This window comes from Giraffa tippelskirchi, chromosome 13 (assembly GCF_054371585.1).
Source record: "Giraffa tippelskirchi isolate mGirTip1 chromosome 13, T2T-mGirTip1v1.2.pri, whole genome shotgun sequence".
Lineage (NCBI taxonomy): Eukaryota > Metazoa > Chordata > Mammalia > Artiodactyla > Giraffidae > Giraffa > Giraffa tippelskirchi.
This window is the reverse complement of record NC_137287.1, coordinates 11,768,941-11,792,392: the sequence shown is the minus strand read 5'-3', so window position 1 is coordinate 11,792,392 and position 23,452 is coordinate 11,768,941. Positions and strand designations below refer to the sequence as shown.

Sequence of the window (23,452 nt, the reverse complement as noted above, 5' to 3'; positions counted from 1 at the left end):
CTGGTTTACAGTCACTATATTTCATGGCTAAAATGCTTCCTGCTTTTTTTTTTTTTCTAATTTAACTGCAACACACTTCCCTTGGCTTCGGGTTTGAAGTAATGATATAAAATTCATTTTATCTCTTTTTCAAGCCTGGCTCTTTCATACATAACATCAGACTTGTCATATCTGAGGAATTATTAAAATAAGACGGAGCCTGCTATTTCTGAGCAGAAAAGCCTCTTTGAGCCGGCATCCTCAGGAGAGACGCCGGCTCAATCTCATTAGTTGGTGCTGAGACGTGTCCTAGTCTCCAGGTTCAAGGTGATGAAAGATTAGGGCGTTGGGCCTTGTCTCATTCTGTATGCAGCACACATCCCTCCCTGCCCGTGAACACGAAATTACATTGAACCTGGGGAGTCTAACTCCATTAATTTTAAATGGAAGATTAATTTAACAATATGCGGTAGATATTTGTTACAGACCTATCATGTAAAAGTGACGGTTAGCAATAAATTGTGGTGACTCATACTGGCCAGTGGCCCTGGCTCAAATAAATCAGGAGGCATTTACACATAATTGCTGTTTTTAAAGACAGGGATATGGGTGATGTGTTTCTTTGATGAAAGATTGGGCAACCCCATTCAAAGAAACAGCAGCTGATATTAAAGCCATCATGCTGCTCTGGAGGGAGACATTTTTGATTAGTATTTCTGGAATAATCATTTAGGAATAACACATACCTCATTGACATATAGAAATCTCTCCCCCCACCAAACCTGTGTAATGATTCTGAGGCATGAAATTGTTGTGGTATTTTTGTCAATTTCTTTAAAGTAATTATAATAACAATACTCTCAGAAATAACAATTTGCTAGGGATGAAGAGAGGATGAAAAGGGAGAGGCAGAAAAGTGTCACTGCTGATCAGGACATGCAATCCTACTAATTTCCTACAAACAATTACAATGATATACATAAATAATAATTTGCAAGGCTTTGGGAGGGGCAAAAAGGGACAATGGCAATTGGAGAGAGAAGCATGCCAAAGAAGAAAGTGTGAGATTTTCTTTTTTTAATGCCATTTTATAGAGTTTTTTTGACACTTTTTTTTAAAAAGCAAACTCTCATCTTCTTGAAGCAACTGAGGGGAAAGAAAGACACAGAATGCCCTGAACACGTAGCTGCTGCAGGGTAAGCATCACAAAAGAGAAGCCAAGGACGTCGGACGCTCGCAGCACTTGTCAGGAGAGGCTTGGGAATGGAACCATCCAGTGCGAGGGTCCGCCTGCCCTCTCACTAAGCAGGGAGGGTGTTATTCTAATCTCTCCTTTGCGAGCCCCAGCCCTGCCAGCACTTAGGGGAAGGATGCTCAAGGACTTCTGTCTTCAGTCAAGTCCAATGTGATAGGAGCTTTGCTCCAGTCTCTTTTAAAAGATTAAGAGGGAAGAGGGCAGGGTAAGGATTATGTGTCTTCCCTGCACACACCCTCTCCATGTACTCAAGAGACTGCTGGGAAGTCGGCTCAAACACCCGTCTCTCAGAAATGCGTATCATTCTGCTCCCCTCTATTTAGCAACATGAGAAGCAGGAGGGGATAGTTAGCACTTGAAACACTACTTGACATGTCCCTCGGCTCTGGTCTTGAACTCCTCTCCAAGACGTCCTTTCACAGAGCCATTAGAGTGAGCCAGCAAATCAGGTCAGATCCCTCGCTGGCTGCAAATCTTTCAAAGGCTTCCAACTGCCCACAGGATTAGGTCCAGACTCCTAAGCGTGGTAGACAAGGGTCTTCGTGCCAGGCCAGTGCATCCCTCTCTGTTCTTGTTCCCGCCTCCTGAAAGCTGAACCTCACCCTCCTAAATGCTCAACTTGTACCAGTCAGAACTGGCATCCACTGCCTCACCACCTTACCCATGTGCTGCTAGTCTCTGTCTGGAATATTCTAATTCTTCTCATCTGGTAAACATTTACTCCTCTTTCAAAATCCAACTCCAATACCACACTCTCTGAGAAGTTGTTAATTCTGTTTTATCATTGCTATTTGACAGGAGGGACCTTCTCTACGCATCTTTGTACTCCAATGAATATGACTTGCTACATTCAATCCAGTGAATATATTTATTATATTCAAAATGAATGGCTTACCTTACAAAAGATTTTCCTCAAGACTAGACAGGATGGTTAGGATAAAGGGGAGAAGGAGAGGAAGGATACGCTGGTATATTCCAGGGCTCTTTTATATCATGGTGATCAATTCTGTTTTGATTTACAATTTCACACACAGTAATGTGAGTACAGGAGTTTAAAAAGGAAACAGCAAGTAGTAGGGCTCAAATGCTAAGAATAGATGCATCAAGAGTTAAGAGGGCTTGGTTTATTGTTATGGATTGTGAGAGAGGAGAAATGGTAAAATGATAGCAGCAGAAGCAAAAGCAGTAACAAATGGTATTTATTAATGCTTACTGATGTGACTAGCACTGGTCTAAGTGTTTCACATGTATTAACTAAGGTAATTTTCTTTAAGAACCTTGATGACATAGGCACTATTATCAGCTCCATTTTATAGTCAGGAAACTGAGGCACAGAGAAGTTAAATAGCGTGCTTAAGGTCATTTAGACAGCAGGTGACAGAAGGAGAATTTCAATCCAGGCAATTAAACTCCAGACTCTCAAATTCTATCAGGAGCCAGCGGGTCCTCCTGCCACCCACTTGTAGCAAGGTCAGGGCCCCAATTCTTGACAGAGAGATGCTGAACAGGATAATAGGGAGTGATCAAGACAGAAACTGACACTAAGAAAGCTGCATGACAAAAAGAACAGAAGCACAGGGAAGGGCCAGACTCCAGGAAGGTGCCACAGCAAGGGGCAGGATTGTTCTCTGAGTCTGAGCATGGGTGACTAGTGGAGCCCCAACAAGATCTTTCCTGCCATGAGAAGAGGGTTTATAAAAACCCTTACACTAGGAAGGTTCTGGCTACAGCTGCTGTTATAGGCAGCAGTCAAGACACTGCAGACGTTCAAAGCAAATCTATGTTAAGGATAAAAACTGGTTCAGAAAGAGGTATAAGGTATAAATGTGTTATGACTGAACACATTTACAGACTTCTGCTCACTGCAATAAGAAGCCCATGAACCGTAACTAGAGAGTAGCTCCTATTTGCCACAACTAGAGAAGGCTGGTGTGCAGCTACGAAGACCCAGTGTACCTCGATTTTTTAAAAAATTAATTAATTAATCAAAAAAATCAAGAGCCATTTGGTAAAAAAAAAAAAAAATTACTGTTCTATATGTTTATATTTAGTACTGTGTTGTGCTGAATCAGTTGTGTCCAACTCTTTGCAACCCCATGGACTGTAGCCCACCAGGCTCCTCTGTCCATGGGGATTCTCCAGGCAAGAATACTGGAGTGGATTGCCATACCCTCCTCCACGGGATATTCCCAACCCAGGGATCGAATCCAGGTCTCCCGCATTGCAGGTGGATTCTTTACTGTCTGAGATACCAGGAAAGCCCAAGAATACTGGAGTGGGTAGCCTTTGCCTTCTCCAGGGGAACTTCCCGATTCAGGAACTGAACTGGGGTCTCCCGCATTGTAGGCGGACTCTTTACCAGCTGAGCTACTCTGATTTGAGCACTGTCACATTAAAGGTAAATTTCACTCCATGAGATCCGAAATATATCTTCAAGTAGCCAACTTAAAAGAATAACTAGTCCCATGTCGTAATAATGATCACAATTAGCAATAATAATGATAATAAACCCCAAAGGTAATTTCTTAGGTTTATTTTGTTAACTTTTCTCTAAGGATTTGCACATTACTAGAAAACACTAATTAAACTACATAGTTTCCCCAAAGGGGAAGCCACAATTATTTTTGTTGTTCGGATGGATAATTGAGGTAAAGAAGAGTAACATACCTAGAATCCGGACTTTCCTGGTGGTACAGTGGCTAAGATTCCGAGCTCCCAATGCAGGGGGCTCTGGTTCCAACCCTAGTCACGGAACTAGATTCCACATGCCACAACTAAAGATCCCATGTAGACAAATATATAAATATTTTGTTTTAAAAAGGATAACTAGCATCCCTTCACTGCAGCCTAAACCCAGAAACCTCATCTCAGTCTTCTAGAAATGCAACTGATGAAACACGTCTAATTGAAATAGCATCACTATTTAATCAACAAATAATGGTCCCAATCTTTATTTAAAAAAAAGTCTGTACAAAGCTACTTACACAAAGGAAATTTTTTGGAATTAGATAGGAAAGAATAATATTCTATTTTAACTCTATAAGAAAGAGTACCAAGCCATGAGATAAATACTGAGAAAAGGAGATGTGTTGATACTTAGAGCAGTTAAATATAATCCATTCACTCCCTCCCTTCCCCAGGCTCCTAGTCAATTTAGTGCAAGGTGAGATCACAGTTTACTATCAAGAAGCACTAAAATGTCACAAAAGGTATCAGAGGTGCGAAATAAGGTACAACCCTTAAGGAAACTGCCCCAAGCTCTAGTCTTCAAGGAGGAGTCAGAGAGAAGGTGTAAAAGAGTTGATCAAGAAACAGTATCTTAAATGTATCACTGATACTGAGGTTGCCTGCATTGCAGACCTCTAACTAGTTCAGTTTTGTGCTTTAATGTTAAATTTCTTATGGGAGCACATCACCTAATTAGAGGAATTGATAACTGCACTGTTTCATAATGAGGCCAATACATTTCAAAGTCATTAAAGATAACCAAGGCAATAAGTCTGGGTTTAAGCGGCGTTTCCTCAGATTTCACAGTCTGCATGTTGCAAGTGTAGGGTGGGGGGAAGCAATCCCTGCCTAGTCAACTGTAAATGCTGGGTTATTGGAATCTTTAAAACAGGCAGCAAGGAGAAAATTACATGGCCAAATCTCCTTTTTCCAGTTAATGAAGAATTAAGACTCCCATTTACCATATTAGAAGGTTCATCAGAGGTCTCAGCTCTCCATAGCTGGTGTCTGACAGCAGTGTCAGTTTATCTGAGTCTGAATGCATAAGTGCATGACAGAGGATCATTCATAACTGTCACATCTACTTATCTCTCTCATTGTCACACAGCTAACGAAATTCAGACCATGGAGTTGTCTGCCTCTGTTCCTCTTTCAACCGAGCTCAAGGAAAAAGGCCTTCCAGAGCCCATTCATGCCTATTATCATGTCAGCACATTGTGAATCTTCAAGGGGAATCAGCACTGCTTCCTGTAATTTCCCCGTCAGAGGGAGAAGACAAGACGTCCCTGGGACTAATGTCCATGCAGACTGCATCTGGGGTCAGAGTTCAGGAAAAGAAAAATGGCTCAGAGACATAAAGCTATGGAGAAAAGGTTTTTGAATATATTATTGCATAACTCAGTGGGAGGGGGGCGAAAATGACAATATTTAGAGCTTATCTTTGGTAATGAGGAAATGCCATTTCCACACACTAGACAGCAAGTAAGTACACAGGATTTCATAATGCAATTTGCTACAGCATTCAGATATTTAAACTAAAAGAGGACAGAGAAACTGAGACAGGGACGTCTGTAACAAACCAATCAGAGATTTTTTAGGACAACCTAGCACAAAAAGAAGATACAATTTGATTTGCAAATATTAACACTGAAGCAGCTTTTCTGCAGAGAATAAAGTAGTATGGTTATTAATGTGTCACCAACAATAGAAATCAGAGTTGGTATGACAAAATATGCCCAATCTCAGACAAACAGGACATCTGCAAATGGCTATGTTCCAAGGCAAGTAATTCAGCATGGAAATGACAATGCGTTTTTGCATCACGGGGTCCTGGGAAACCACAGGAAACACAACACCATCCAGAGTTACTGTGATAAATTCATATTTGGAAAGCTCTTCTTCAATATTTCTAAAATTGAGACAATGGCTCTGATTTCACTACTGCCTTATATTTTTTTGAAACTTTGACTGAGGTATAAATGCATTTCTTAAAACTCACCCACATTTTAAATGTACAATTTTATGAGTTTTAATAAATTTATACTATTAAGCAACCATCACCTCAATCTAGTTTTATAACATTTCCATCACTCCCAAAAGTTCCCACATACTCATTTACAGTCAGCCCTCATTGGATACATTTATTTATTTCTTCTAGTATCAGTTTTTAATAGAGATAAAATTCACATAGCACAAAATTCATCATTTTAACCATTTTAAATTATACATTTCACTAGGTTTTTTAGTATATTCTAAGGTTGTGCAACTATCACCACTAATTTCAGAACATTTTCACCATCCCCAAAATGAAATCATATCCATCAAGCTATCGCTCTCTGTGCCCTTCTCTGCCAGCTACGGGCAACCATGAATCTACTTTCAGACTCTATGGACTTATCCATTCTGGACATTTTATATAACTGGAATCATAGAATATGTGCCCTTTGTGTCTGTCTTCTTTCACTTACTTTAATGTTTTCAAGGTTCAGTATTTTTCTTTTTATGGCTGAAAAATATTCCATTATATGGATATACCACATTTTGTTTACCCATTTAACAGCTGATAGACATTTGGGTTGTTTCCACCTTTTGGTTATTATGAAAACGTTGCATGAGCATTCTAAATGGGTTTTTACAGATATGTATGGTTTCAATTCTCTTGAGTTCAGCTCTGTTCAGTCGCTCATTTGTGTCGGACTCTTTGCGATCCCATGAATTGCAGCACGCCAGGCCTCTCTGTCCATCATCAACTTCCAGAGTCTACCCAAACCCATGTTCATCGAGTCGGTTATGCCATCCAACCATCTAATCCTCTGTCGTCCCCTTCTCCTCCCGCCCCCAATCCTACCCAGCATTAGGGTCTTTTCCAATGAATCAACCCTTCGCATGAGGTGGCCAAAGTATTGGAGTTTCAGCTTCAACATCAGACCTTCCAATGAACACCCAGGATTGATCTCTTTTAGGATGGATTGATTGGATCTCCTTGCAGTCCAAGGGACTCTCAAGAGTCTTCTCCAACACCACAGTTCAAAAGCATCAATTCTGCGGCGCACAGCTTTCTTCACTGTCCAACTCTCACATCCATACATGACCACTGGAAAAACCATAGCCTTAACTAGATGGATTTTTGTTGGCAAAGTAATGTCTCCCCTTTTAAATATGCTATCTAGGTTGGACATAACCTTCCTTCCAAGGAATAAGCGTCTTTTAATTTCATGGCTGCAGTCACTATCAGCAGTGATTCTGGAGCCCCAAAAAGTAAAGTCTGACACTGTTTCCCCATCTATTTCCCATGGAGTGATGGGACCAGATGCCATGATCTTAGTTTTTTGAATGTTGAGCTTTAAGCAAACTTTTTCACTCTCCTCCTTCACCTTCATCAAGAGGCTCTTTAGTTCTTCTTCACTTTCTGCCATAAGGGTGGTGTCATCTGCATATCTGAGGTTATTGATATTTCTCCCGGCAATCTTGATTCCAGCTTGTGTTTCTTCCAGCCCAGCGTTTCTCATGATGTACTCTGCATAGAAGTTAAATAAGCAGGGTGACAATATACAGCCTTGACGTACTCCTTTTCCTATTTGGAACCAGTCTGTTGTTCCATGTCCAGTTCTAACTGTTGCTTCCTGACCTGCATACAGGTTTCTCAAGAGACAGCTCAGATGGTCTGGTATTCCCATCTCTTTCAGAATTTTCCACAGTTTATTGTGATCCACACAGTCAAAGGCTTTGGCATAGTCAATAAAGCAGAAATAGATGTTTTTCTGGAACTCTCTTGCTTTTTCGATGATCCAGCGGATATTGGCAATTTGATCTCTGGTTCCTCCGCCTTTTCTAAAACCAGCTTGAACATCTGGAAGTTCACGGTTCACGTATTGCTGAAGCTTGGCTTGGAGAATTTTGAGCATTACTTTGCTAGCATGTGAGATGAGTGCAATTGTGCAGTAGTTTGAGCATTCTTTGGCGTTGCCTTTCTTTGGGATTGGAACGAAAACTGACTTTGTCCAGTCCTGTGGCCACTGCTGAGTTTTCCAGATTTGCTGGCATATCGAGTGCAGCACTTTCACAGCATCACCTTTGAGGATTTGAAATAGCTCAACTGGAATTCCATCACCTCCACTAGCTTTGTTCGTAGTGATGCTTTCTAAGGGCCACTTGACTTCACATTCCAGGATGTCTGGCTCTAGGTGAGTGATCACACCATCGTGATTATCTGGGTTGTGAAGATCTTTTTTGTACAGTTCTTCTGTGTATTCTTGCCACCTCTTCTTAATATCTTCTGCTTCTGTTAGGTCCATACCATTTCTGTGCTTTATTGAGCCTATCTTTGCATGAAATGTTCCTTTGGTATCTCTTGAGTATATATCTACAAATGGAATTACTGGGTTGCCTTATAGAGTTCTGTACATTGTATACTGCACAACCCAGAGGACACCACTGATGCTGCAGTTGCAAACTGCATAACTTACAAAAGCAGCCTTATTTGATGTGGACCTGAGAAGAAAACTGATTTATTCTGCTTACTTAAGAACTTAAAATTGTCATAATAAGATTTGAATGGCCTTTGATGGTAGTTTTCCCTAAATAAACCACATTTAAGACAAACTAACTTCTCAAGTGGCTGTCAGTGGTTAAGCTTAAATAAGACCAACGTAATATTTTCAGTCACAGTTAATATTCAATATTCCTATCATCCAGGGATTAATATTTCTGCTTATGGACCACCAGCCTTCATTCTCTTCCCTCACCCGGCATCTTTCACATTGTCCTCATTAGTAGTCATACAGAAAAGAAACTAGAAAGAAACTAAAGAGACAGCAAAGAACTAAAAAAGAAAATGAACAAAAAAAGAATTGCATGCCACTTGGCTTCTCATTAGGAGAACTGATCTTAAAAGTTCAGGGGAAGAAGAGAATGAAGAAAAGATATCACAATTTTTATTCTCTTCAGCGATTATTTTTCTATTCTAGTCCTCAATTCCTTACTATCCTAGTCACTTTTCCTAAGCAAATAAATTAAATTTCCTTAAATTTCACTTAAGGAAAATACATTAGTTTACTACATTAAAAAAAAGACAAAAGTGTATACTTAAATCACAAGAAACTAGCCAGAGGTGGCTGTTCTCATGCAGGTACTCGATGTACAATATGAACACCCTCACAAACACATTTTGCTAACATGGCTATCTGCAAACCTGCCACATACCTTAATTTCCCCATTCTTCTTCTTAATTGCTTCAACTATAAGAATTAGCAGCAAAGCTGATTATGAAGTTTCTTTTTAATCCTTGAGTGTTTAAAATATGAGGACTAGAAGCCATAACTATTTTCAGATTAAAGCAATAAACACTATTTTTGAAAAATAAAACATTAATACTAAGAAATAGAAGTATCTGGGGAACGTGGATTAAACTGAAGGGGGATGTCCCCAAATTTAATGTTGGGTGTGATTCCAGAGTCTATACTCTGTTTGACATTAAGACAACATAACCGCCAACATCTTATCAATTCTTAGAAATATGCGATTAAAAAAAAAAAGTAAGATCAAACAACAGAAACAGAAGTCTGTAACTATCCCTCACACTCTTTCAGAAACCCTTTCTGGCTTTTCCTTATCCCTGGTACTGGTACTTGCAATGTAGATACTATGCCATTCCTCTGACACCCGTTCCATCTCTGTATCTTCATCCTCTAACATACAGACACATTCCTCCTAAAACGGTCAACTCCTCAAGGAAAAGAAAAATTCTCTCACATTGCTCACATATTCATGTATAGATCCTTCTCTTCTGTGGTGGGGCTTTAAATAAGTCCCACAGCCAAAAACGTTTGTATAAAGAAGTATTTTGGAAAACTGGGCAATCTTAGCGAAAAGCACAAATAAGATGGTGTTTAAGAAAAGATGCATGAGAACAACAACAACACAAAGTAAGTCTATTTTGATCATCAGCAACAATGCAAACGTTCACAAGTGAACCAGAGGCTCAAACGTAAAGAGGAAACATCTCCAGGAAGAATTTTTTGTCACAATATCTTATGAATGCTTCTCCCCTTCCAATATAATAGAATTGGAGAGAAGAGAGAGCAGCATTGCCAATTGGATCAAATTACTAGCGGAACAAGGCAAGTGAATGTGTCTTTAGTTCTACAGTTTTGAAAACTTCAAGACAGGAATAAATTGCATGACCCCCTGGTAACTTCCACTAGAACTTATAGGAACAAACCGTTTGCCTCAAGCTGGGTAGAATATACATTCAAATTCAGGCTCTTGAAGGAAATTATTAAGTAGAGTCATATTAGCTTTCTCTGAAGCATACTCATTTTCAGTATTGCCACTATATAGACCAATTATGATACCTTTCCATGCTGAGAAATGATTGTTCTGCTAACACAGTTCTGGTAAGAATCAAAAGCACTACACTTTTAACCTTGGGGGATTTTTGTTATTGTTGCTCCCTTGCCAGTTCCTTCAAATGGAAAACATCTTCCATTAATCTAAATGCAAAATTTGTTTCGGCTTTCCAAAGTTACTTGAAAAATGTTAAGCACAAAGCAATAAAGTTTTTATGCTCTTAAGACCACTAATGTGTTGAGCTTCATATTCATTTTGAAGAAATGAACATTTTATGGTTCACAGAGGAATAGCTACATGAATAATATCTGCGATTATAATGCATCTAGCAGAAAAAGATTAAGTTTATGTAAACTATTTAATCAGACGTGAAATTTTCTCTAGAGGATAAAAATTCTGACCTTATTTAAGTTTACTTTAAAAATACCAGTATCATGTTTCTACCAAGGGGACCCACCAATTTTTCCATTTACGTAATATAAATATTCATTACAGAAAAAAGCTTAACAAGATGTACTGTAGTGACCCAAGGATGTAACAATGAACAGTCCAATATAAGACAGAGATTAAACGAGAAGAATTCCAACATGTTATGTGGCCCAAAATACTCAGTTGTTAAACTCTAACTGATGGACAACCATTTTAAGGTGGCTGCCACTGCTAAAGAGTAAACGGCTGCATATGTCATGATAAAAGCTTTATGATGTATTTTAATTAAATACAGACCTAATCTTTTTTAATGCAGTTTATATATATTTGTCAAGTTAATTTCTATGGAAGATTCCAAACTTGATAAATTTAATAAATCATCTATTTTTATGATACACGTTCACAGACATAAATTTCACTGTAGGGGTACATGGACCCCACATCTGACCCTCAGTGACCAAGAATTTTTCTCATTATAAACGCAGGGGCTAACACTGTAACACTGTAGATGGGGAAAGAATGGAAACAGTGACAGACTATTTTGGTCTCCCAAATCACTGCAGATGGTGACTGCAGCCATGAAATTAAAAGATGCTTGCTACTTGGAAGAAAAGCTATGACCAACCTAGACAGCATAATAAAAAGCAGAGACATTACTTCACTGATAAAGCTCCATCAATTCAAAGCTATGGTTTTTCCAGTGGTCACGTACGGCTGTGAGAGTTGGACCATGAAGAAAGCTGAGTGCTGAAGAATTGATGATTTTGAACTGTGGTCTTGGAGAAGACTCTTGAGAGTCCCTTGGATTGCAAGGAGATCCAACCAGTCCATTCTAAAGAAAATCAACCCTGAATATTCACTGGAAAGACTGATGCTGAAGCTGAAGCTCTGATACTTCGGCCACCTGATGCAAACAACTGACTCATTCCAAAAGACCCTGATGCTGGGAAAGATTGAAGGTAGGAGAAGGGGACAACAGAGGATGAGATGGTTGGATGGCATCACTGACTCAACGGACAGGAGTTTGAGCAAGCTCCGGGAGTTGGTGATGGACAGGGAGGCCTAGCATGCTGCAGTTCATGGGGTCACAAAGAGTTGGACATGACTGAGCACCTGAACTGAACTGAACACTGTAACTCTACTGTGGCCAGTTATAAAAGAGGGGCTGTTTGGAATCATTTTAACATAGATTGCAGCATGAAATTTTTTTTTTTTAATTCAATAGATCACTTGTCAAAATTCTCTTTACAACTCATATCTTATGAAGAGATTTCAGATATGACAACTATCAATTTTATTGCTTCATTCATAAAACATACATTGCAAAATTAGTTTTACCTATCATACCTTTTTGAAAAGCCATACTTCAAGCAAATTTTAAACCTTCCCTTTTCTTTGATGTATAAAACAAGGTTGATATGAGGAAAAGAACAAGATACCTGAGTTCATAAAATCAACTAAGACATCCAATCTTTAAATGAAACCTGTAAAAAAAAAAAAGTGTAAACCAACAAATAAGAAACTGATTATTAAAGACACTAACCACAGAATTCTAACACTTGCTTTCTGAAGGGTGTGGATTATTTAAAAGACAATTTTTCAAAATATATTACTTAGTGAAATATTTTTAATTAAATGCACTGTATTTTATGTGCTGTCTTCTGTACTCTAATACAAAATTAAAAGCCTGAGAATCAAGTTGTACCTTTTACTAGAAAAAGACTTGAAAATCAAAATGTTAACAGAAAAAAACTATCAGTCAGACAGATGATATGAAGAAATGAATCCTATCAAACATTATTTAGAGAACAAGATGGCTATTAACACCACTCATGAACAAAGTGTTGGTCCCTAAGCCAGGATTCTGATTTCCTACTAAGCTACTCATAATGTATTCTCTGACTCCAAAAGTCATCTATTCAAGCCCTTCAGGTAACAGTAATAATAAGAACAGTAAGGAATGAGTTGGATCCAAAATTTTACTGGGTCCACTGGATACAGCTTAGTTCATTGGAGGAATTGATATTTAAATCAATGGTTCCAATATGGTGACAGAAATGCTTTGATGAGAGTTTACATACGGGAGTATAGACAGGCTTCCCAGGTGGCACTAGTGGTAAAGAACCTGCCTGCTAATGCAGAAGACATGAGAGACACAGGTTTGATCCCTAGGTCGGGAAGATCCCCTGGAGAAGGAAATGGCAACCCACTCCAGTATTTTTGCCTGGAAAATTCCGTGGACAGAGAAGCCTGTCAGGCTACAATCTGGTGTTGCAAAGAATCAGACATGACTGAGCACATGTATGCCGATTATACTTCAATAAAAAGAAAGATGAAAAGGAAAAAAAAGCCTGCTGTGGTCCCGACTCAGGACTTGTGCATGACATAAAAGGAAAGAGGTAGGGAGGGTCTGGAGGTCATAACTTTCAGGAAGAAAGGTATTTAGTAGCAGAAGTCTCTTTGGCAACTATAGGATGTATATTGAGAGCAAAATTGTTCTGGCTTCTTCCATCACAAATAGAATGTATATTTTGCCATTTTTGTCCATTCAGAGAAGTTCACACTTGGGAAATGTCATTACTAAGAGTTATAACACTTTTCCACGCTGCTTGTAAGATTGCAGAGGAAAAAAATCACGGCAGAGTGAGTTCCTGAGGGCAACGTGCAGTAGATGAGACAACCAAGCCACCCTGAACCACAGAGGAACCCAGGATGGATGCTGCCACACACCACCCCCATGTAGAAATATGTCTCCTCATGGGATGCCACCCCAAACCAGAAAGCCTGATTCACAGATTCCTGGGAAGAGAACCTGCAACCAATACTGTTGCTGTTGTTCAGCTGCTCAGTTGTGTCCGACTCTTTGCGACTCCACGGACTGCGGCATGCCAGGCTTCCCTGTTCTTCACCAACTCCTGGAGTTTGTTCAAACTCATGTCCATTGAGTCGGTGATGCCATTCAACCAATATGAAATACTCAAAAGTCCTAAAAGGGCCATCAGTCTTATTGACAGAGGGTTACTCTGTCCTCGACTCTTTCAGGCATTTCTAGTCACTTCAGAGTTTACCTTATCTGTTGTAATCATATATTTGTGCTATCGTGCATGACAGGTCCCGAAAATCTCTTAGAGCCAAGAACACGAATGCCATTTTGACAGCATTCTCACACAACTTAAGGTGGGCCACAGCCTGGTCCATCATGTTAGTAAGATACTCATTAGATAAACATCCCCCAAATGAAACACTGTGAAGGTGCCCCAATGAATTCCTTGCCTCCCACATGCATGAAGAATCCATGTGTTCCTCAGCAGGCTTGCGAACTTCCTAAAAGTATTCAAAGAAGAAAACAGTAATCAGGGTCATGCTCAACAAAATTCATCTCTAGCTCAGAAATGTGTTTCTACTCCCCAGCAGCAGCTGAATCAACATCGTTCGCAGAAAACAAACCGAATTATGAAAATTGTGTGAAAATGAAGCTCTTTGATGACATTTGCTGTTGTGCTACTTAGTATTCCCTTTCTGTCTTTGCCTTACGAACACGGTTCCTCCTCGATGCCCTTTCTCGACCTCTACAGTTGTTACTGCTCAACATAACTACAGCCTCAACATTGTCAAACCATTTCACAGTGACACTATGTCTCAGGCAATGTTAGGCCATTGCCAACAAGTAGCGAGTAACCTGTGCTGACAACACATTACAGCCCTGCCATAAACAATCATCATCTCACTGAAGCAAAATGGCAGTCAAATTAGAGCCGACTATGTAACAACATGCATAGTAAATTGGCATAGCAGCTTGCTAAACAAAATCAGGGCAGCAGCCACACAAGAGACTCGGGGCAACTGTGCCACATCGTCCCAGCTCGTGCTGCCCCGGAGCTGGACCAGAGCCTACCTCTGCCCAAGAAGAATCCCTGGCGGGGAGGGTGGGGTGAGTAGGAAACCTCTGCCCCCTCTCCTGCTGTCCGCCTACCTCAACTGCTATGCTCTCACTCTGAGCAGGATGCAGGGCAACGGAGCCAGATCTTTGGATTCACCGACGAGGAGCAGTGGTGTACTCAGAATACAGCAGGACAGGGGGGCAGAAGGAGGGTCCAGCCACGCTGTTAGAGCAAGGAGGAGAGCCCGGTCCATTACATAAGCGCAACGATTTAAAAAAAATAAACAATAATCTCTAAAGTGAGTCAGATGGAGACTTCCCTGGTAGTCCAATGGCTAAGAATCTGCCTGCCCACGCAAGGAATGCGGGTTTGACTCCCAGTCTGAGAAGATCCCACATGCCGTGGGGCAACTAAGCCTGAGCACCATAAATATTAAGTCTGCGCTCTAGAGCCCACGCTTCCCAACGGAGAAGTTACTGCAACAAGCAGCCCATGCACCACAACTAGAGAGCAGCCCCTGCTCACTGCAACTAGAGAAAGCCCATGTGCAGCAACAAAGACCCAGTGCAACCAAAAATAAATGTAAATAAACAAAGTGAGTCAGAATGAAGGGGGGCGAGAGGAGCGGGCACCAAATAAGGTGAAGAACACTGACAGGGAACACAGAACAACACAATTTCTCAGAAGTAGAGCATACATCTCACCTGGAAGATGTGCCCTGAAAACAGTAGGACCCAAATTACGAGGCTGCGGGCTAACAGGGCCAGGGCTAAAAAGATGACTGAAGTTGAAAGGTTACTAGAGAAAAAAAAAAAAAAAACAATAAGGACCAAAGCAGAAACCAGATATCCACCTTTCTTACAAGGAGGGGAGAGGACTGCCTGTCATGGCAGGGACATGATATGAGATGTGTTGTGACTCACTAAACAAAGTAAAAGCTCACAGACCATGCTGTGGGTGAATGGCAAGGGTGATGTCCTTTCCTTATCTCTCCTCCAGATGAGAAGTCAGGGTAGATTAAAGACGCTCACAGACCCCCTCTTGCTACACCTGATGAATCTGAAAGCTGTGAGAGAGAAGGCAAAGGCTCAACAAACAGAAAAGGAGATAAACAGACCCAACTGGGAGGGAAACAGCAGGAGGTGGGAAGGAGGCAAATAAAATTCAAGTTGTCTCTGTAAATCCCAGGAAAAAAGGGTGGTCAACCAAGGCAATCTGTTTTCCGAGTGCCAGCACACAGGAAGGTAGACAACTCTCGTATTTTATTTGGAGGCTACCTCCTGGTACAGAGCGAACACAAGTTTGGCAGGTCCTTGGATGGTTGGAGCAATCCGATGATGGGCCATGGAATAAAACCAGCTCTCAACCAACTATAAACCTGCCTTCACCACTGAGGCACAGAGGCAAGAGCACATCGTTGTCTGTGTGACCCTCGCTTGTCCCCTCAGCCCACCCTGCCACATCCACACACATCCCTTCAGAAAAGCTGAAGACAAGAGAGCCCTAGTTTATTAACCCAACATACTGCAAATCTAATTAAAAGTCAAATACACAATACTCTCTTCAAAATCCAAATGTTCTTTACAGAAACATCAAGGAGGAAGGGAGCAGAGCCGAATGGCCCCACATAGGTAATCAGAATTCATCTTCAGGGACTCGTACCAATTACTTGCAGCTCATTATCAGTGCTCTGTGTAGTAGGGGAACACCTAGAGACCACATCATTAGCGTCCTACACATTCATTATGCCACAAATGGAAACACCATAACAAAGCAACCCTGGTGTTTAGGGAAAGATAAGGTTTCAGTCCCCAGTTCCAGTACACTTAAGTCTATTCAAGTTTTCAGCAAAAATGTTGTTCAACCTGGGGGAAGGTGTAGGCTGGTTCTTTCTGCATAAAACCATAACCTAATAATTAATAAAACTGAGTGTTATCCTTTTTTACTATAAACAATTGAAAGTCTCAAAAACTTTTGGACAATGGATTATGCTCACCTCTTTAGTTTTGACAACACAAGTTAAATGGTGCTTTTGATGAGAATGATTTAATATGCACGAAAACAAATAATCAAATTAGCTGTATAAAAGTTCTGTCTCTTTCCATAAGCCAGCTGAAATGAAGAATAAAACCTCCCAAAGCAAAGCTAATAAAACAACAAAGAGGAAGAAGTTAAACTGTACAAAGTGAGCTTTTGAAGGATATTATCATGAAACCACCTCTGGAAAGAAAAGTTCTTCCCACATCAGCCAAAGTTATAAAACACATCTGAGGGAAAGTCTTGCCTGCCAAAGCGGGTAGGCATTGAACTTATTTATTTGCAGAGATCTGGTTTGGAATGCAAATGTCAGAAAGAATATCATAGGAAGAGGAGAAATGGGAAAGGAAAGATTATTTGTTTTGTCATTTAAATTTTTTCATTTTAGTCTTTAACCATTTCTTTTTAAAGGCCTACAAAGTGGTTTCTGGTTCAGAACATCCACTATATCCACTTGTGGGATTCCCAAAGGCAGGTGGAGAGGGTCAGGTTCCACTGAGTCCAGCTCAGCCACGCTTCATTCTGAGTTATGAGGATTGGTATGCTAAGAGGGAGAGGGTCAAGACCCTTCCAACCAAAACACTACAAACCAGTTTTAGGATTGGAAGCACACATAGGTTGAGATAGTGTAGGAGGCAAAAGTATAATTATCCCATTATGTTGTATCTGTCCATTTAATTCAACGGACAGAGAAGAACGATTTATCTGTGAGAATACTCTGCTGGGGAAGATATAATAAAGATAACATGTTTGTGGAACCTGTTCTTAAGGAGCTTACAAACTAGTAAAGTAGTACATAAAGTCAGAAGAGAAGAATAACGGAAAGCTTTACAGAAGCAATAGCTTTTGAAGCATTTGCCAAAAATAAAAAAACGGTGACAGTGGAACAAGCAGAAATGGAAGGTCTCTGACACAGAGCAGACGTGGAGCAGAGAGAGCAAGTCACAGAAACAGGAAAGCACTGGGTGCTCAGGAAGAACAGTGCATGATTAAATTTGGTTGTATCAGCAGTTCTCAAACTCGATCAGGTTACAAAGCACCTGGAATTCATGATGCTCTCTGCAAAACAAGAAGCTATTTGTAGAGCTTTACAGAATAATGAAATATTAATCCCTCTTAAGAAGGAAGAACAATCTAATCTATGTTTAAAAGCATATGCACAAAGACTAGAATGGAAGAAATAATTTAAATTACGTTAACATTTACAGTTTCTATTTTACTGGGCAAAGAACACAATTACTTGATTTTTACAGAGAAATATTTTGGTTCTGGTTGCAGAGCACTGATGAGCAGGAACACATCTACTTCCAGCTTGGTGCCACAGGAGATTATGTTACCAAACTTAATCTTCCATTGAATGCAATGACAAAACTAAATAAAACAAAATTTAAAACACCCATGCAATGACAAAACTAAATAAAACAAAATTTAAAATACCCATTAGGTATTCTAATCTATACCCATGGCCAGATGATAAGCAATATTCAAGCCAAAAATAAGCAAAGAGAGAAAAACAAAAAAGATTCTAGTTTTTGCCTTAGAAATATTTTACCAACCTGAGCTGAAATTTAGCCTTGGTTTCAGGTCCTCATAAATCTAGGGATTAAGAGCAAGGCACAGGGGCCAACCTGCAGCAAGAAATCTAACCAGAGACTTCCCGTCAGAGCTGGCCATGAAAGACCCACACATTCAGTGCCAGGTGAACTAGAAATGAGCTATTTTCCCCTTTGAGTAAATTCAATGAAAATTTACCATCTCAAGTATTACTGTGAAGAAAAAAATACTCATTTGATAATTCATAACGACAAGCTAACCCTCATAGAGGTTTAAAGTCTTAATTTACATGTAGTGGTCTGAAAAACCTCAATCCAAGATTATAAAGAGGTCCCACACTGGCAGTTCTGACAAAGGAGTGAAAGAATCAAATGCCTGCTAAAGCCACCTTTATTCCAAGTATCAAAGAATTCTTATAAATAAAGTCCAGGAAATGTAAGCAACTCACAATCAATCATCAACCATGTAAGGAAACAAAATAAAACACCAAAAAAAGAATCTTAGAAAGAGAATAGTTTTGAAAAAGAGGAAAAGAGAATTCTTTTATGGTTCCCAGAACGAAGGTAGGGTGGATATAAAATGATCTCTTATAATGCCAGGAAGTAGAAGAGTGCTTAAAACAATAATACAAACACAAGGACATCGAGGTTGGTTTAAATGCATGTACCACTTAGTCAAATCTGGGACAACTCTACTAAAACAAAGTATAAGACTGTTGGAAACAATGGGAATTTATAAATTCATCCTGACTAAATTTTAAAAGGGTAAAAAACACAGCTCTTACTTATATTAAAACACTAAAGACTGGAAGCTTTGGAAGGAGTGATACAATTTTTTTTTTTTAATCATTATTTTATAACCATCCTGGTAAAGACAGGATCAGGCAAGAATCATTAATACATGTTACATAATGGGAGAAATTTTGATGTTGAACAAGTACTTGAATGATCTCAGAGTGTTTCCCAGAGACTGCTTATTAGTACCAGGGATGGAAAACACAGTAATTACACAGTGGAAAAACTGGAAAACACCTTGACTGGGTAATAAAAACTATCACCAATGAGGGACAGATGGATATTATAGGTCTCCGGATATAATACTCTGAGAAAGCAGCATCACTTATGTAGCATACTAGCCAATAAAGCATAACTTCAATATAACTATGAACATCAGGCAAGGAGAAACCGTCTACCTCAGAAAAAGGGGTGGGAAAGGAGAGAAGGACTGTATTCTTTAAAAATGCCAATGTTAAAAGACATGATCACAGAAAGGTTCCAGATTAAAGAAAGTTAAAGAGAGACAACTAGATGTAATACTTGACCCCATACTGTATCTTGTATAGAGGGGAAAAAAATGCAATAAAGAATAATATTAGGGACTTCCCTGGTGGTCCAGTGGTTAAGACTCCATGATTTCAATGCAGGGGGTGTGGGTTCTATCCCTGGTTGGGGTATCTAAGACTCTACATGATGTGTGGCATAGCAAATTGATTAATTAAATAAATATACAATTTTTTAAAACAGAATACGATGAGGTTAACTAGCAAAATTGGAATACAGACAGTAATTAGACAAAAGTATTGTACAAATGTTTTATTTACTGAAATTGATAATTATACCAAGATAATGTAAGGGAACAGTCCTATTCTTTAAAAATATCCACTGAACTGCTTAAGGCAAAATGTTGTAATCTATGCAATTTACCCTCAAATGGTTCAGGAAAAAGTACGTATGAGAGAGAAAAAGCAAATAATCCAGGATAAAATGACAACTGGTATATCTGAGTAAGGCATGCAAAAGGAAATTTAAACCTAGATGCACCACAGTTAAGCTTTAGAACACAAAAGCCAATATAAAGTCTTAAAAAGAAGGAAGAGAAAAAACACACTGCATCCAGTGAAGCAAATAAATAACAGATATTTCAACCACAAACAACAGAATTTCGAAGACACTAGAATTATGTCCTCAATATGCCAAATGAAAACTGTCAACCTAACATTTAATATAATACAAAATATATTTCCAGGTAAGGGACCCTCTATCAAGTACACAGGATTAGACAGAATGATAATGACCCAAAATAGAGAGTATGAGATGCAAGGGAAAATGAAGGGTATAAAATGGGGAAATGCAAGGTCAAACCTAAATAAGCAATAGCTATGGTATAATTTTTTTAAAATAATAAATACTAAATAGTAATGATGATGATGGTGGTAATAATTGCTGGGGCTAAACAATAGAATTAAGATATAATGTAAGAAAGAGGAATGAGGATGATGAGATTAAGCATTCAAAGTTTCCTGCATTAATAAATATCTTTCTTCTACTTCTAAATGACTTTAGACTTTGGTAAGTTCCTATAAAATTTGTAGAGTTACCACCAAAAGGATTAAAATAGTGCACGTAATTTCTAAAATAACTGAGAAGAAAATGAAGAAAAAAATAATCAACTCAGAGCAAAGCAAGGAATTAGAGGAAAAAGAAATATAGAAAAGGCAGAAAAAGAAAGCATAAAATAAATTACAAATTTATCAGTGATTACAATGAATGTAAATGGATGAAAACTGCAGTAAAAAAAAAAAGATTATCAGATCAGATTGGCATAAAAAAATCAATGTATGCAGTGCTTTAAAGAGTGCTCCCAAGAAGACAAAAGAGTCATGAGTAAAAAGGTTTTTCTTTTTTTTTTTTTATCAGAGAAATAGCAACTAGAAGTATGCTGTCGTATCTATAATAAAATCAGGCTAAAAAGATTTTAAAGTAAAATAAAATTCTATAGATGAAAAAAGCCATCAGAATAATAAAGTATCCAATACCTAAGTAGTACGTAAGATTTCTAAAAATATATGCAATGTCACATCACCTCAAGAAAAGAAATACACTATATGGCAAAATTTGACAGAACCACAATCCACAATCAAGCTGGGAGATTTTAATACGCCTCTTCTTAGTACTTTACGTAGCAGTCAGAATAGTAAGTACTAATATATATGTAATTTCAATAACAAAATTGACATGCTTGATTTTGTTGTTGTTGTTTACTTGCTAAGTTGCATCCGACTCTTCTGCGACCCAGTGAACTGTAGCCTGCCAGGTGCCTCTGTCCATGGGATTCCCCAGGCAGGAATACTGAAGTGGGTTGCCATTTCCTTCCCCAGGGCATCTTCCCAACCCAGGGATCGAACCTGCAGCTCCTACATTGACAAGCAGATTCTTTACATGAGCCATCTGGGAAGCCCATGCTTGATTTACTGTACATATAAATAACCCTAAATTCAGTCATTTCAGGATATGTATGTGTATTTTTTCAAATTTTCATAGATTACTTAGGAAAACAAACAACATACTGAACCAGTAAGTATCAACAAATTACAAAGGATTAGCATTATATTAACTATGTTCCTAGTAACAGAAAAGAAGAAAATCTAGAAAACATCCATATATCTAAAATCAAGAATATACTTTAAATGTACATGAAAGAAGGAATCATAGGGAAAATAGAGTTTTAATTAAATAACAAAATGTGACATAAAAAAATTTGTGAAATGAAGCTAAAGCACTACTCAGAAATATTTAGAGCTTTAAGCATGGAGAACAGTGTGGAGATTCCTGAAAAAACTGGAAATAGAACTGCCATATGACCCAGCAATCCCACTGCTGGGCATACACACTGACGAAACCAGAATTGAAAGAGACATGTGTACCCCAAAGTTCATCACAGCATTGTTTACAATAGCTAGGACATGGAAGCAAGCTAGATGTCCATTCACAGATGAATGGATAAGAAAGCTGTGGTACATATACACAATGGAATATTACTCAGCTATTTAAAAGAATGCATTTGAATCAGTTCTAATGAAGTGGATGAAACTGGAGCCTATTATACAGAGTGAAAGGGAAAGGGAAGTCGTTCAGTTGTGTCCGACTCTTTGCGACCCCGTGGACTGTAGCCTACCAGGCTCCTCCGTCCATGGGATTCTCCAGGCAAGAATACTGGAGTGGTTTGCCATTTCCTTCTCCAGGGGATCTTCCCGACCCAGGGATCGAACCCAGGTCTCCCGCATTGGAGGCAGACGCTTTAACCTCTGAGCCACCAGGGAAGTCCAATACAGAGTGAAGTAAGTCAGAAATAAAAACACCAATACAGTATATTAATGTATATACATGGAATTTAGAAAGATGGTAACAATGACCCTATATGTGAGACAGCAAAAGAGACACAGATGTAAAGAACAGACTTTTGGACTCTGTGGGAGAAGGTGAGGGTGGAATGATTTGAAAGAATAGCACTGAAACATGTATATCACCATATGTGAAATAGATCGCCAGTCCAGGTTCGACTCATGAGACAGGGCACTCAGGGCTGGTGCACTGGGATGACCCTGAGGGATGGGATGGGGAGGGAGGTAGGAGGGGGGTTCAGGATGGGGGACACATGTACACCCATGGCTGATCCACATCAATGTATGGCAAAAACCACTACAATACTGTAAAGTAATTAGCTTCCAATTAAAATAAATTAATTAATTTAAAAACATAAAAATGTTAAAAGGCTAAAAATAAATGAACCATGCATTCATCTCAAAATTAAGGGGAAAAAACACAAAACCTAATGAGATTAGAAAAAGACAGGGACAAAAACTAAAATTAAAAAAATATATATATTGTAGAGTATATAAACAAAGAGGAAAATACACAAGGCTAAAATTGGTTCTTTGAAGGGCTACAAAAGGTCTTGCTAAATTCTTAGCAAAAAAAAATCAAGCAAGACAAATAACCAAAAAACGTAGAGGAAATCAAAAAACAAATAAGAGGAAATGAATGAGGAGAATTAATTATAAAGCAGTAAATGTTAAAACAGTAAGAGGGTATTTAAATCATTTAATAAATTTGAAAGCCTCAGTGAAAATGGAGACATTACCATAAATATAAGACAATAAAACTAATGCAAGAAAGAATAAAACATTTGAAAGAAATTTTAACAAAGAAAGAAATATTTTTTTTAATAAAAGCTTTCTAAAGAAATTCTACTCTCAGAAGGTTTAAACCAGGAGTTGCCCAAAGGCAAAAAGTTAGAACTGGACATGGAATAATGGACTGGTTCAAAATTGGGAAAGGAGTACGTCAAGGCTGCATATTATCACCCAGCTTATTTAACTTATATGCAGAGCACATCATGAGAGATGTTGGGCTGGATGAAGCACAAGCTGGAATCAAGATTGCCAGGAGAGATATTAGTAACT

General features: G+C 38.9%; 1 protein-coding gene and 1 long non-coding RNA gene across 8 annotated transcripts in view; one reads left to right on the top strand and one right to left on the bottom strand.

Annotated features, from left to right (window-relative positions):
- The window catches only part of AUTS2 (activator of transcription and developmental regulator AUTS2), a 1,212,852-nt gene that overhangs the window by 525,043 nt on the left and 664,357 nt on the right, over positions 1-23,452 (bottom strand). The gene's annotated exons all lie outside the window — the stretch shown is intronic.
- LOC145532606 (uncharacterized) lies at positions 6,635-9,828 on the top strand. Its single transcript, XR_014073424.1, has 2 exons — positions 6,635-6,861; positions 7,754-9,828. It is a non-coding gene; the product is annotated as an uncharacterized LOC145532606 (long non-coding RNA).